Source organism: Ambystoma mexicanum, chromosome 3q (assembly GCF_040938575.1).
Source record: "Ambystoma mexicanum isolate Mex_15411 chromosome 3q, UKY_AmexF1_1, whole genome shotgun sequence".
NCBI classification, from domain to species: domain Eukaryota; kingdom Metazoa; phylum Chordata; class Amphibia; order Caudata; family Ambystomatidae; genus Ambystoma; species Ambystoma mexicanum.
Genome location: NC_090926.1, coordinates 1,045,373,750 through 1,045,387,608, shown reverse-complemented (window position 1 = coordinate 1,045,387,608; position 13,859 = coordinate 1,045,373,750). Strand labels below are relative to the sequence as shown.

Sequence of the window (13,859 nt, the reverse complement as noted above, 5' to 3'; positions counted from 1 at the left end):
CCCGCAATACCCTGTTAAAAATGCTGGAGCTTTCGCAATATCCCTGTGGGAGTCTGCAATGTTCATACCTGTTGCTCCCTAATGTGAATGCTGTCAGGTATCGGGATCCTGTGTCAAGGGGTATTGAGAAGAAGGCGTTTTTCAAATCAATTACAGTAAAACATGTTGATTCTTTTGGCACACTACACAGTATTGATGCCGGGTTAGGGACTAGAGGGAACTCTTTTTGAATGACGTCATTGAGTGGGCGGAGATCCTGGATCATCCTCCATGCCCCTCCCTTTGCTTTTTTGATCGGAAAAATCGCTGTATTGCATGGGGAGGTTGATGGCACTATAATGCCTTGTTTCAGGAGTGCATTTATCGTTTCTTTAATTCCCTCCTCCGCTTCCTTTGATATGGGATACTGTTTTACTCTCGGCAACATTGCACTTGATTTGAGTTTTATTTTTATTGGTGTCACCTCATGCAGCAGCCCTACATCGTGGGGCCCGGTAGTCCAAATTTCAGGTGCTACCTTTGTCATGTCTTCCTCAAATATAGTCAGTGGCGCTTTAACGCTAACCATCAATGGGTTATGTACCTCTCTGTATTGGACCATAATATCACATGGTATGCTTATTTCCATTATTATTTCTCCATCATCCTCACCATTAGTGAACAATTCCTCATCTGTTATGTCTCGTAGCATTACATTTGGGTCTATGCATAACACAGTCCTCCACTCGCACCCCTGCGTGTCCAGTCCTATGACCACAATACGTTTACTGGATACTTGAACTGCCTCAATGTCTATGGACATTATCGTGCCTGGTACAATGTCTGTGTGTGCAATTGGGCGAAATATGAAATCTGATGGTGTTCTCCATTCCTTTCTCGTTATCTCTGGTACCACCCGTGCCAACACCTTGATACCATAAATGAACATGCTTCTATCAATGGGTACCCCTCGCACCACAACTTCATTCATCACTGTGTTGATCATCAACATTGCTCGTACTGGGCACACCCCCGGTTTTGAGCACACTATTCCTCGTTCTGTAAAAGAGATCGTCATATTCAATTTGCTTAACAAATCTCTACCCAGCAGGTTTATTGGCGGGTCTTCGTGGTACAGTAAGGGTGCACGCACGGTTTTACCCCCCACCGATCTTTAGTGTACGGAACTTTTAAAATAGCCCCAGAGAACCTCTGCGCCTCTAAATTCCTGCCTGAGAGCGGAAACCGCCCTTCCATAAGGCATGATTTCTCTGCTCCAGAGTCTACCATGAAGATAAACTGCTTATTTCCTATCTCTGCCCCCACTAGTGGTTCCTCTTCTGCACATAGGTTGGTGGATAGGACTGGACACGCAAGTGTTCCCTGTGGGCTGTCTTAATCTGAATGTCTTTCTTGCCCTGGCATGGAGAAGAAATTATCTCTGATCACTGTCACGCCGCGGTACGATGCAGGTGCACCGTTTGCAGATGTTGCATAACAATTACTGGTCGCCCTTCCCACTGCATTTTGCCTTACCATTGGTTGTGGTGGTGGTTGCTGTCCTTGCTGTACCTGAGGTTCGTTGTAGCAGTAGTCTTGTTGTCTCCCACTTCCCATTGGTAGCCTGTAGGCGCTACCTGGGTGCGGACACCCCCAACCTTGTTCTGAAGGCCGCATTCTACAATCTCTAGAGTAGTGTCCCCATCTCCCACAGTTCTAGCATGACCCTTGTGGTCCGCCTCTCATTCTTTGGCCATCAAATCCCCTATTTCCCATACCTCCAAACCCCCTTCTCTGGCCATGGTACCCACCTCTTCCTCTTGCTGGTCGGTCTTGCCACTGTTGTCCACCGTATTGCTCTTCTCCGTTCCACTGTCCTGGCCCTCCTGTAGCCCGTAGTGTTGCTATTGTGGCTGGTCTGTTCCCTGCTCCTTTGTCCCCCTCGTTTTCTCGGTCTGTGGTTGCGCTGGCGTTGACGGCGGCAACCTTCACTAATTTGTTCTCTACCAGCTTCGCCTCGTCTGCCAGCCTTTTTTGTGCTATCTCCTTTTCTCTTTCTTTGATCCTCCTGCAGTGGTGCACAATTATACTCTGTATTTCAAGCCAGCCCTTGGCTTCTATACCAGCTATTTTGTCCAAGGCCTTCTGCACCTCCTTCAGGAGCCCCTTCTTGATGATAAAATTAAACAAGGCAGTGGACTGGTTCCACGCCGTGCCAGTTTCACTTCTCAATAAATCCTGCACCCGTAGTATAAATTGCGTAGGATCCTCGTTCTCCTCCATTGTACACTGCATCACTAAATGTAAATCTGGAATATCTGGAAACGTGCGCCTCAATGCATCCCATACCTGTGCTCGAACATTATTGAACGCCGATCCATTGTGGCGATCACAACTCATAGTTACTCAAGGGAATCCGGCTCTTTCCCACAATGCGTCTGCTTGGTCACCGATAGCTGACACTAATAAGCTCTTCACATCCCCTATTGCTAGCGGCACTCCTGCTGTGTTTTTCTCGAAGGCGTGTATCCATTTCCCGGCCCCTCCCGACAGTGGGGGGAGGACCTTTAGTAAGTTGTTTCTGTCCTTTTGCGCCCAGGAATGTAATGTGGCCTACCTGCTCCTTTATGTATCAATGGCATTTTCAACTTGTGTTTCTTTCCTATCTTACTTACCGCACCTTTCTTTGTCTTATTTACCATCATATTTCCCTCTCGCTGTCTTAACCTACCCTGCCATAGTGGTGGCGATGGTGTGTCTGGGTACCGGCGATTTGGCAGTGGGGACCCTGTCTCGGCAGCTGTCTCTTCATATTCATCTAAGTCACTCCACACTTCTTCTATTTCTGATTCTTGCTCATTGTTCCCTTCACATCCTTCTCCTCTCTCATTGTCTGGGGTAGGTGAGCGTATAATCCTCACAGGTTTGTCATTTAGATGGAATAGGAACCCCCCTGACCGCCACTCCTTCTCTTGCCCTTGTGGTATGCGTGTTCCTTGTGATGACACTGACCGTGCTGGCTCTGAGATTGCTTGTGCCACTTCTCCTGCTGTGCTTAATGTTGGTGTTAGATCCGCTATAGATAATGGTGGCTCATCTCCTCCTCCTGGCAGCATCTGGCTCCTATCGTACAATGCTCGTAGCCGCGTTATCTCCATCTGTGCATGCACTAGCTGGCGGTCTAATTCTCCAGTGATATATGCTAAATTCACGTGGGGTGCGCTTGTTGGGCTATACAAACCTCCTTTATCATAAGGGGGTGGTGCTGTGGCAACTGCTCCTGTTGTAGGTGTAGGAGTTGGACATGCTGGCACTTACAGGGGCTCACTATATCCTACTGCTGGTCTGGACATTAGAAGGTATATTTTCGTTGTATCGCCTTCAGCTGTAGTGGTTGTGCACTCGCCCTTTGGTGTTCCACTTACCTCTTCCTGTGTTTTCTGTGTTTCATTCCCCTTCTCCTTGCTTACCTCTGCTGCAGGTGCAACTTCCTCAAACATTCGCCATAGGTCTAGTACTTCCCTTCTGTTTTGCAATTGTTTCCCCTTATACCTTGCTAACAAGTGAGTAGATACTAGATCTAAAACTCTTTTGTCGGACGACGCACCTGATGGCCAGATTGGTCTGACACTGTCCCCTTTTATCTCCGTCAACCATTGATCATGATATTTTTGTATTTTCTCACTGTATTACGGAAGGTGCTGACAAATATGTGCTAGTGGTGTTATTCCTCCCATGATGATGTGTTTCCTTCCCTTCCTCTGTCTGTACTTACCTTTTGACCTCCCTTTCCACTTAATCACTTCTTCACCAGTTGGATAATGTATCACAAACTTTGTCACTTACTTGTAAATTGTATGTATATATATGTATATATATATCACCCCCCCCCTTTTTCAACGTTAACCTTTAGTTATTGCATGTTCAAATTCAACAGTTCATTGGTGCATAGTTTGCGCCACTTTAACCACAAATTAATCACAGTACTTGGATTTCCTTGGCAAAAAACGGACAGAACATAAAAGCACATATAACACTTATCATGCACATGCACTACCTGCGCGCGTTTTCTTCCACGTTGCTCCCTTTTTTCCCACTCCCTTTCCCGTTTCACCTGCTCTTCTCATTCACTCCCCACCTCTTACTCTTTTCCAAGAATCCTTTCGTACCCAGAAAAAGAATGTTCTAAATAACTTCTCAGAGTCTACTCAATATACGAGACTCCTACTATTTTCTCTGTAACTTTACTTATTTATTCTGCACTGGACGAGACAATGCTACGCGGCGCCGCCTTCTACCCCGTTCGGGCTAGGATACCACGTCTCTTTTTCTTTTCACTTCTTACCAAAACCTAATGGCCATATAAAGGATAGATCAGAAAAGCCTCATCATCACTCACACAGGCCCTACTCTTCCCTGCTACCCGTTACCAACTGTCCCCCCTACCTTCCCCTTACCTTTCCTTCGTAACCTTCACAACCGGCACTCACGTGTTCAGTCAGGGGACCCGAGGATTGCCGCTCGCAGTCCGACTCCAGTCAGGCTCTCACCCCAACCAAGCCGTGGCCCGCCTCGGCGAGCAGCTTTTCAGTCGGGTATTCGTCAACCAGGAACCCTTGACCCTTCTTCGTAGTGCGCGCAGGCTGGTCGACCGCGGAGGTGATGGATTTGCTGGGGGTGACCCGGATCTCGCCGCTCGGTGCCGGCCTCGAGGCACCTCTCCGATAACATTGCAAGGGGTCACCAAATGTTTGTGCCCACCCTGACTAACACGTGTAAAAATGAATGAGATAGACACTCCCTGGACAGGGAATAAGGCACAAAAGCGCGGGCTGCGAGAGTTCCAAGGAAGGTTTACCTAGATCTCTGAGAGCGCTCTGACCACATCAAAGTTACAACACATTTATATAGTACATCTACATTTTTGACATATGATGCTACGTTGGACCAGGATTGGTCAGTCGTGGTGGTGACTTAGGTGTGGGCATCATCTCTTCCTCCGGGTTGGTTGCTTGGTTGGCTGGAGGATTGACGTCAGGCATTGTGCTCCGGATGGGTGAAGGTCAGGTCGCTGTGAAACACGGTGGTCACTATCTAAGCTAAGAAAATACACTCCGAATAAGGAACAAGTTATTTACCTGTAACTGTTGTTCTCCAGCATGGGTCTGGCATGGATTCACATGCTCATGAATATTCCCCGTCGTCAGGCCGGGAATCCTCGGTATAGAAAAAAATTAGTATCAGTTTTGTTTCTGATCTGTCTTTCTTAGTAGTAACCAATCACTGTTCTCTGGGTCATACTGCCCCCAGCCAATGACTGCCCTCTCCTTAAGCCCCGCCTCTGGCAGCCATCCTCAGATTTGGTAGCACGTAACGTGGCAGCATGACCAAGTGAAGAGCCGCAGAGGGGTAGGCGGGAGGGTTAGTATGTGAATCCATGCCAGACCCATGCTGGAGAACAACAGTTACAGGTAAGTAACTTATTCCTTCTCCATGAGCAAATAAAATGTAACCGCATGAAGAAGAGTCCAGGAAATTGCGCCTTATTTCAAATACTTGAATTTATTTATATTAATTTGCTATCACACTCACCCTTGCTTTACATGTGTTTCGGCCATCAAAGGCCTTTCTCAAAATAGGGTTTGGACAAATGAATACTTAGATTTAACCTAAAAAACATTCACATTGCAATGTATTACATCATACATATTCAAAATTTAAAAAATGAAAAAATGCATAATTACCCAAGTGGTGGTGTGGATGAAGGAGAAACAAACAGGAAGAGAGAAAAAACAACAAATGTAATATGAGTAAGGAGCAATACCTAAATATTATATATTCAACCACAAAGGCCACAGAGCTTCCAGGTAAAGACTTACCCACTAGGGTGTTCAATGATTCCTCACTCTTCGCAATTATAAAGGGTTAAATCCCGTTGTAGTCTATTTCATATGAAAAGAAAAATTGACGGAAAAGTCTATATCATATTTCTTTTGAAATCCCCAAAATTATATAATAATATCAAAAAGCTTAGTTTAGCTTGCATTCCGTCTAAAATTACATTTAATTCTGCTGGCATTGCTCAGTTTCTCATTACTATTATTCTAATGTGTCTCCACATATCTGGCGCACTGTGCGGTTCAGATACGTTATTAATTAGTTCATCTCATAAACTCTGATTAGAGGTAAGTAAGATTACACCTCATGTAAATTCAAGCATATTGCTTTGTCCAAATGCAACAGTCTCCATACAGTTATACGCGCATAGCACTACGCCATGCAGCGTTATCACGAGTAAACATTGAGCCCCGTTTATGACATTCTAACCAGCCCAAACAGCTATGGGTCAATTTTGTAGGAAAATCCTGAACCACATTGTCCGAACTCTGTATTGTAAGATTTACTCACTCGCCAGTTAGCAGGACAGTCTCATGCGTCGGCTTCTCTCGATCTAAGTCGGCGCCATTTTGGGACTACTTTATGTGTCCTCATGACAACCAGACGCCATAACTATGCGCCTCAAAGTGTTACTAAGCAACGTATCCATTCCGCTAGCTGTGGTAATCTAATTGTGCATTAATTCAATATCTCTCTATCAATCATTGTAAGACAAAACACAATATATGTATAATTCTAAAATGACAATTCACTCAAAAGATACCTAAAAGTCTAGGTAATGCGCGATCAGCAGTCCTGTTTGATAGAAAACCCTTAAAGGGGTATACACATTTTGACTTGTACCGGATCCAGATATCCCAAACTTAAATACCTTACGTTCATAACTGTTTCTTCTACAACTAACAGGAGTGGTAATACTTTGCATATTACACATGATAGTTAGAACATCACATTAATACATCTTATTCCTATTAGGTGCATTCACAAAAAAGATGCCATTTCTGCATCTAAATTCAAACCCCATACGGTTGCATTAAAAAAACAAATAATTTGTGCTTCTGCCTGGCGCAATGCCCTCATTCTGTCACCGCCCCTCTTATTCATATTAACTTGTTTTATACCGAAAAACTGAATATCAGATTTATCATCTTGTTGGTGATTCTTTTGCCAGTGTGTCGCCAGTGGCAGGGTGGTATCCTGACTCCCAATTTTAGCTAGATGTTCCCTGATTCTGATGCGCAATTCCCTTATGGTGCTCCCTACATACAATTTCTTGCAAACGCATCTGATCATATAGACCACATATTTAGATCTGCAGTTAATGAACTGATTTATCACAAACTTTCGTCCATTGTTACCCTCTATATAGGTAATTTTGTCTCCAGCAAATTTACACATTGAACACTATCCACATTTCCTGAAACCATGCTCCGTTTGGGTGAGCCATGTAGTTTGATTATTTCTTGTTGGCTCTGGTAATAAGGATGGACAAATTATTGATTTGAGTGTATAAGCTCTCTTGAATATCATATTGGGAGTATTGTCAAGAAATATATTCAAATGTTCATCCAATTGTAACAAATGTCAATGCTTCTGCAACGTTTTTCTAATAAGATGATGATCTTTGTTATATTGTGTCACAAACATAAGTTTCCTCTGTTGGTCTTCCTCTCTTTTTCTTGGGATTAATGTATCCTTTTGTTGCAAATTTTTGGTTTTCTCAAATGCTTTTTGTATCCACTTATTGGGGTAACCCCTTTGTTGGAATCGACCCCTCAGCAGGTTACACTTTTGTCGGAAGGCTTGGTCATTCTTACAGTTCCGTCTGGCGCGTATATATTCCCCTAAGGGAATGTTGCGGATGGTTGAACGTTGATGGCAACTTTGTGCATGTAAGATTGAATTAAAAACAGACATTGATAAATATTGGGAGAAAGTGTCACTGGAAAACTATACCAAGAACGAACAAGTACCACAAGGTCTTAGAATTCTAATTTTTCCAAATTTTAGTCATCAGGAAGATGAAGACTTAGCAGAAGCTTGGGAAGCCAACCTAACCAACAGTTCAATGAAAATGATGGACTTATTGATCAAACATGCATCAAGGGAACATACAAGGGCATTAGAGGGAATACGGATCATCAAGAAAGAAATTAAAGATATGAAATCAAGTGAGGAGACGAAATTGAAGAATTTTGACAAAATGTATGATATTCTACAAGTATATCAAGATGAAGTGAAAATTAGAAAATTGAGAAAGAGTTACAGAGATGAGCAGGACTACAAAGAAGATAGGGTTTATACCTTTCAAAAAATATGATAATTGCATTAGACCACCATCCCGCAACCTTACACCAAATACGTCATCTGCCAGCTCGGAGGCAGAATCAGAACCAGAAACGGTAGAAACCGAAAATTTACCAAGACAGGATAAAAGTTACATGAACCAAATCAAAAGATACAAAAGGGGTAATAGAACCCAGACACAGAAAACAGTCAGTTTTCAATTATCCCCAAAGGCGAATACCTTAACACCATCAGAAGGAGGAGAGGAAGGAGGGGGGGTCTCAAGCAACGAAGAACAAGAGCAGGTAGCTGACAAAAGACTAACGAGGGCAACCTCGAAGGAATCCAACAGAAACAAATAAGTCACAATTTGGTACTTAACCTCTCGTCAATAACTCTTTCAGAAGATGAGACTACATTGCTTAATAAAGGGCTGTCCTTTGCCCCGACACAGAAGCTCAATGATATTGATGTACATATTGATCTCTTTAGATTCATACGTAAGCTGAGGCTTAAAACATTTTTTGCGACACAAGCACCAGGCCAATATGTGCCAAGACCAATCAAAATGCCAGAGAGTGAGTTTTCAATACAATACATAGAAGACATCTTTACTTTACGATCACTTTCAGAAAATGATAATTTGACTACATGAATTAAAAATCAAACCTGATCTTTTGACCATCAAAGAACTAACACCCAAATCAAAATGTAATCCTCATACCTTCTATAAAGTGGTCACACATGACCTCCGTGAATTGTCTGCACATAAGAATTATGCCAGAACTCAACATATGAATGATAATCTCACTAAGGGAGAGAGATGAGCTCTGAAAACTCTATCAGAAGACACAAAAATAGTTATTAAAGAGGCTGATAAAGGTGGTAACATCGTAATTATGAATAGAGAAGATTATCTCAAAATGCCCATGAATCATCAGACAGTACCCGGGTGTTATAAGCAACTCAATCCCTTGGACAGACAAACAACTTTAATACAAATTGAGGAGGCAATTATGAGCTGGCACAGAAAGGGGCACATAACGGACGAGGAGAAATCTTACTTCAGTTTACATAATCCTATCACTCCAACAATGTACTTTTTGCCAAGGGTCCATAAAAGCTACCAAGACATACCAGAGGGACGGCCAATACTGAGCAGCATTGGCTGGATCTCAGAAAACCTATCGGAATATCTAGATGAAATTTTGAAAGCACGAGTGACACAGGTCAAGCCTTACTTATGGGATTCCACCAATCTTATACAAATTATTCAATTGGTTGTCTGGAAAGAAACCTTTGTATTAGGTGTATTGGACGTTAAAGCGTTGTATATGTCCATACAACATAAGTGGGCCATAGCATCTATCGAATACACCTTCAGGAAGGATTCTGCGTCATATTATGGCCAAATCCAGATGTTGAAAGAGATGCTACAAATTACTTTAGACTCTAATATATTCACGTTCAACAACTGTCTATTCCAACAACAAAAGGGAGTGGCCATGGGGACAAAATATGCCCCTTCTTTAGCTAATATCTTCATGGGGATGCTGGAAGAACATACTGTATACTCAGACATGTTATTTCAAAAACATGTTAAATTATGGACTCGCTATATCGATGACATTTTCCTAATATGGGATGGACCGATAACTATACTGCAAGAATTCACTGAGCGATTGAACCATAATCAGTTTGAAATTGAATTTACGGGAGAAGCTAATACTAAATCTATTAACTTTCTAGATCTGAACATTTTTGTGAAGGAGGATCACCTGGAAACAAGGACGTTACGAAAACCAACAGAAGTTAATTCAATCTTACATGCACAAAGTTGCCATCAACATTCAACCATCCGAAACATTCCCTTAGAGGAATATATACGCGCCAGACGGAACTGTAAGAATGACCGAGCCTTCCGACAAGAGTGTAACCTGCTGAGGGGTCGATTCCAACAAAGGGGTTACCCCAATAAGTGGATACAAAAAGCATTTGAGGAAACCAAAATTTTGCAAAAAAAGGATACATTAATCCCAAGAAAAAGAGAGGAAGACCAACAGAGGAAACTTATGTTTTTGACACAATATAACAAAGATCATCATCTTATTAGAAAAACGTTGCAGAAGCATTGACATTTGTTACAATTGGATGAACATTTGAATACATTTCTTGACAACACTCCCAATATGATATTCAAGAGAGGCAATACACTCAAATCAATAATTTGTCCATCCTTATTACCAGAGTCAACAAGAAATAATCAAACTACATGGCTCACCCAAACGGAGCCTGTTTTCAGGAAATGTGGATAGTGTTCAATGCGTAAATTTGCTGGAGACAAAATTACCTATATAGAGGGTAACAATGGACGAAAGTTTGTGATAAATCAGTTCATTAACTGCGGATCTAAATATGTGTTCTATGTGATCAGATGCGTTTGCAAGAAATTGTATGTAGGGAGCGCCATAAGGAAATTGCGCATTAGAATCAGGGAACACCTAGCTAAAATTGGGAGTCAGGATACTACCCTGCCACTGGCGACACACTGGCAAAAGAATCACCAACTAGATGATAAATCTGATATTCAGTTTTTCGGTATGAAACAAGTTAATATGAATAAGAGGGGCGGTGACAGAATGAGGGCATTGCGCCAGGCAGAAGCACAAATTATTTGTTTTTTTAATGCAACCGTATGGGGTTTGAATTTAGATGCAGAAATGGCATCTTTTTTGTGAATGCACCTAATAGGAATAAGATGTATTAATGTGATGTTCCAACTATCATGTGTAATATGCGAAGTATTACCACTCCTGTTAGTTGTAGAAGAAACAGTTATGAACGTAAGGTTTTTAAGTTTGGGATATCGGGATCCGGTACAAGTCAAAATGTGTATACCCCTTTAAGGGTTTTCTATCAAACAGGACTGCTGATCGCGCATTACCTAGACTAGACTTTTAGGTATCTTTTGAGTGAATTGTCATTTTAGAATTATACATATATTGTGTTTTGTCTTACAATGATTGATAGAGAGATATTGAATTAATGCACAATTAGATTAGCACAGCTAGCGGAATGGATACGTTGCTTAGTAACACTTTGAGGCGCATAGTTACGGCGTCTGGTTGTCATGGGGACACATAAAGTAGTCCCAAAATGGCACCGACTTAGATCGAGAGAAGCCGACATGTGTGACTTTCCTGCTAACTGCCGAGTGAGTAAATCTTACAATACAGAGTTCCGACAATGTGGTTCAGGATTTTTCTAAAAAATTGACCCATAGCTGTTTGGGCTGGTTAGAATGTCATAAACGGGGATCAATGTTTACTCGTGATAACGCTGCATGGCGCGTATAACTGTATGGAGACCGTTGCATTTGGACAAAGCAATATGCTTGAATTAACATGAGGTGTAATCTTACTTACCTCTAATCAGAGTTTATGAGATGAACTAATAAATAACGTATCTGAACCACACAGTGCACCAGATATGTGGAGACACATTAGAATAATAGTAATGAGAAACTGAGCAATGCCAGCAGAATTAAATGAAATTTTAGACGGAATGCAAGCTAAACTAAACTTTTTGATATTATTATATAATTTTGGGGATTTCAAAAGAAATATGATATAGACTTTTCCGTCAATTTTTCTTTTTATATGATATAGACTACAACAGGATTTAACTCTTTATAATTGCGAAGAGTGAGGAATCATTGAACACCCTAGTGGGTAAGTCTTTACCTGGAAGCTCTGTGGCCTTTGTGGTTGAATATATAATATTTAGGTATTGTTCCTTACTCATATTACATTTGTTGCTTTTTCTCTCTTCCTGTTTGTTTCTCCTGCATCTACACCACCACTTGGGTAATTATGCATTTTTTCATTTTTTAAATTTTGAATATGTATGATGTAATACATTGCAATGTGAATGTTTTTTAGGTTAAATCTAAGTATTCATTTATCAAAGCCCTATTTTGAGAAAGGCCTTTGATGGCCGAAACACGTGTAAAGCAAGGGTGAGTGTGATAGCAAATTAATATAAATAAATTCAAGTATTTGAAATAAGGCGCAATTTCCTGGACTCTTCTTCATGCGGTTGCATGTTATTTGCTCATATATTAGACGGTTTTACCTGTGGCTTACCGTCAGTCCAGTGATCTGCGACAAAAATACGGATTTTTCTGGGAAAATGAGAATTTGTTGCACCTATTTTCAAGCATCAAGAGTCGCCCAACAGACCAGCTGTAACCCTAAGCCCAGTTCACCCGTTCTTAATTGTTCCTTCTCCAGCATGGGGTCTGGCATGGATTCACATGCTCATGAATAAGAGAATACATAGCAGTACACACATGCACAACCACGGGAGGTGGCAACAGGCTCAACATTAAGCAATACAACACCAGGCTCAACTTAGGCGAACAGGTTGCGCAGCACTGCTTGGCCGACCCTGGACTCCTCCCTGGAGTCCCGATCGACGCAGTAGAATCTTGTGAAGGTGTGCGTCAACCTCCACGTCGCAGCCCTGCAGATCTCCAGCAGGGGCACACCAGTCAGGAACGCTGTGGTAGCAGCGATCGCTCTGGTCGAATGGGCTCTCGGACGGCCAGGCAGCGGTCGGTTTGCCAACTGGTGACAGTGCATGATGCAGCCGGAGAGCCATCTGGAAATGGAAGTCTTCGAGAGAGCCTTCCCTTGATTACAGTCCCAAAGTTCACAAACAGCTGTGACGTCTTCCGAAAACTCTTCGTGCGGCCCACGTAGAACTTCAGAGCTCTAGCTACATCCAGCGAGTGCAAAGTCCTCTCGGCCGGCGACGAAGGCGACAGGAAGAAAACTGGCAACACCAAGGGCTCGTTGAGGTGAAAGTCCGACGGCACCTTGGGCACAAAGGAGGGGTGTGTCCTCAGCACCACCCTCGTGTCATGAAAAGTCAAGTATGGAGGCTTGCATGATAGGGCCTGGATCTCTCCCACTCGTCGTGCGGAGGTGAGGCCCACGAGGAAAGCTGTCTTCCATGACAGGAACGTCAAAGGCGCCAAATGCATATGCTTGAATGGGGCCCCCATGAGCCTGGTCAGCACCACATTAAGCTCCCACGCCGGGGCAGGAGCCTTCACCGGCGGGAATGATCGGAATAGTCCCTTCATGAATTCTTTCACCAGGCGATGAGACCACAATGACGCCCGTCCCGTAGTCCTGGTATATGAGGAGATTGCAGCCAGATGTATTTTGATGGAGGCGTGAGCCATTCCAGCTTTGGCCAGCGACAGTAGGTACGGCAGTACTTGAGGGGCCGTAATCCGCAGAGGGTTAATCTTGTGTGCACGGCACTAGACAGAGAACCTCTTCCATTTATGTCCGTAGCACTTGAGAGTTGAGGACGCCCTGGCCTTTGCAAGAACCTCTCTGCAGTCAGCCGGGATGTCGCACGCTCCAAACTCTAGTGCTGCAGGAGCCAGGCCTGCAAGTTCAGTGACTCCGGGTTGTGGTGAAGAATGGCGCCTCCTTCTCTGGAGAGAAGGTCTGCGTCTGTCGGCGGCTTGACTGGTGGGGACGTTGACAAGTCCAGAAGGTCCGGGAACCAGATCTGTCTCGGCCACGCTGGTGCAACGAGGATCATCCTGCAACAGGGCCTCTTGAGCTGGTTGATGAGCCGGAGCAGCCACGGCAACGGAGGGAACGCATAAAGAAATA

General features: G+C 43.2%; 1 protein-coding gene across 1 annotated transcript in view; it reads right to left on the bottom strand.

Annotated features, from left to right (window-relative positions):
- Positions 1-13,859, bottom strand: part of DNAH17 (dynein axonemal heavy chain 17) — an 8,024,690-nt gene that overhangs the window by 6,095,499 nt on the left and 1,915,332 nt on the right. The window lies entirely within an intron of this gene.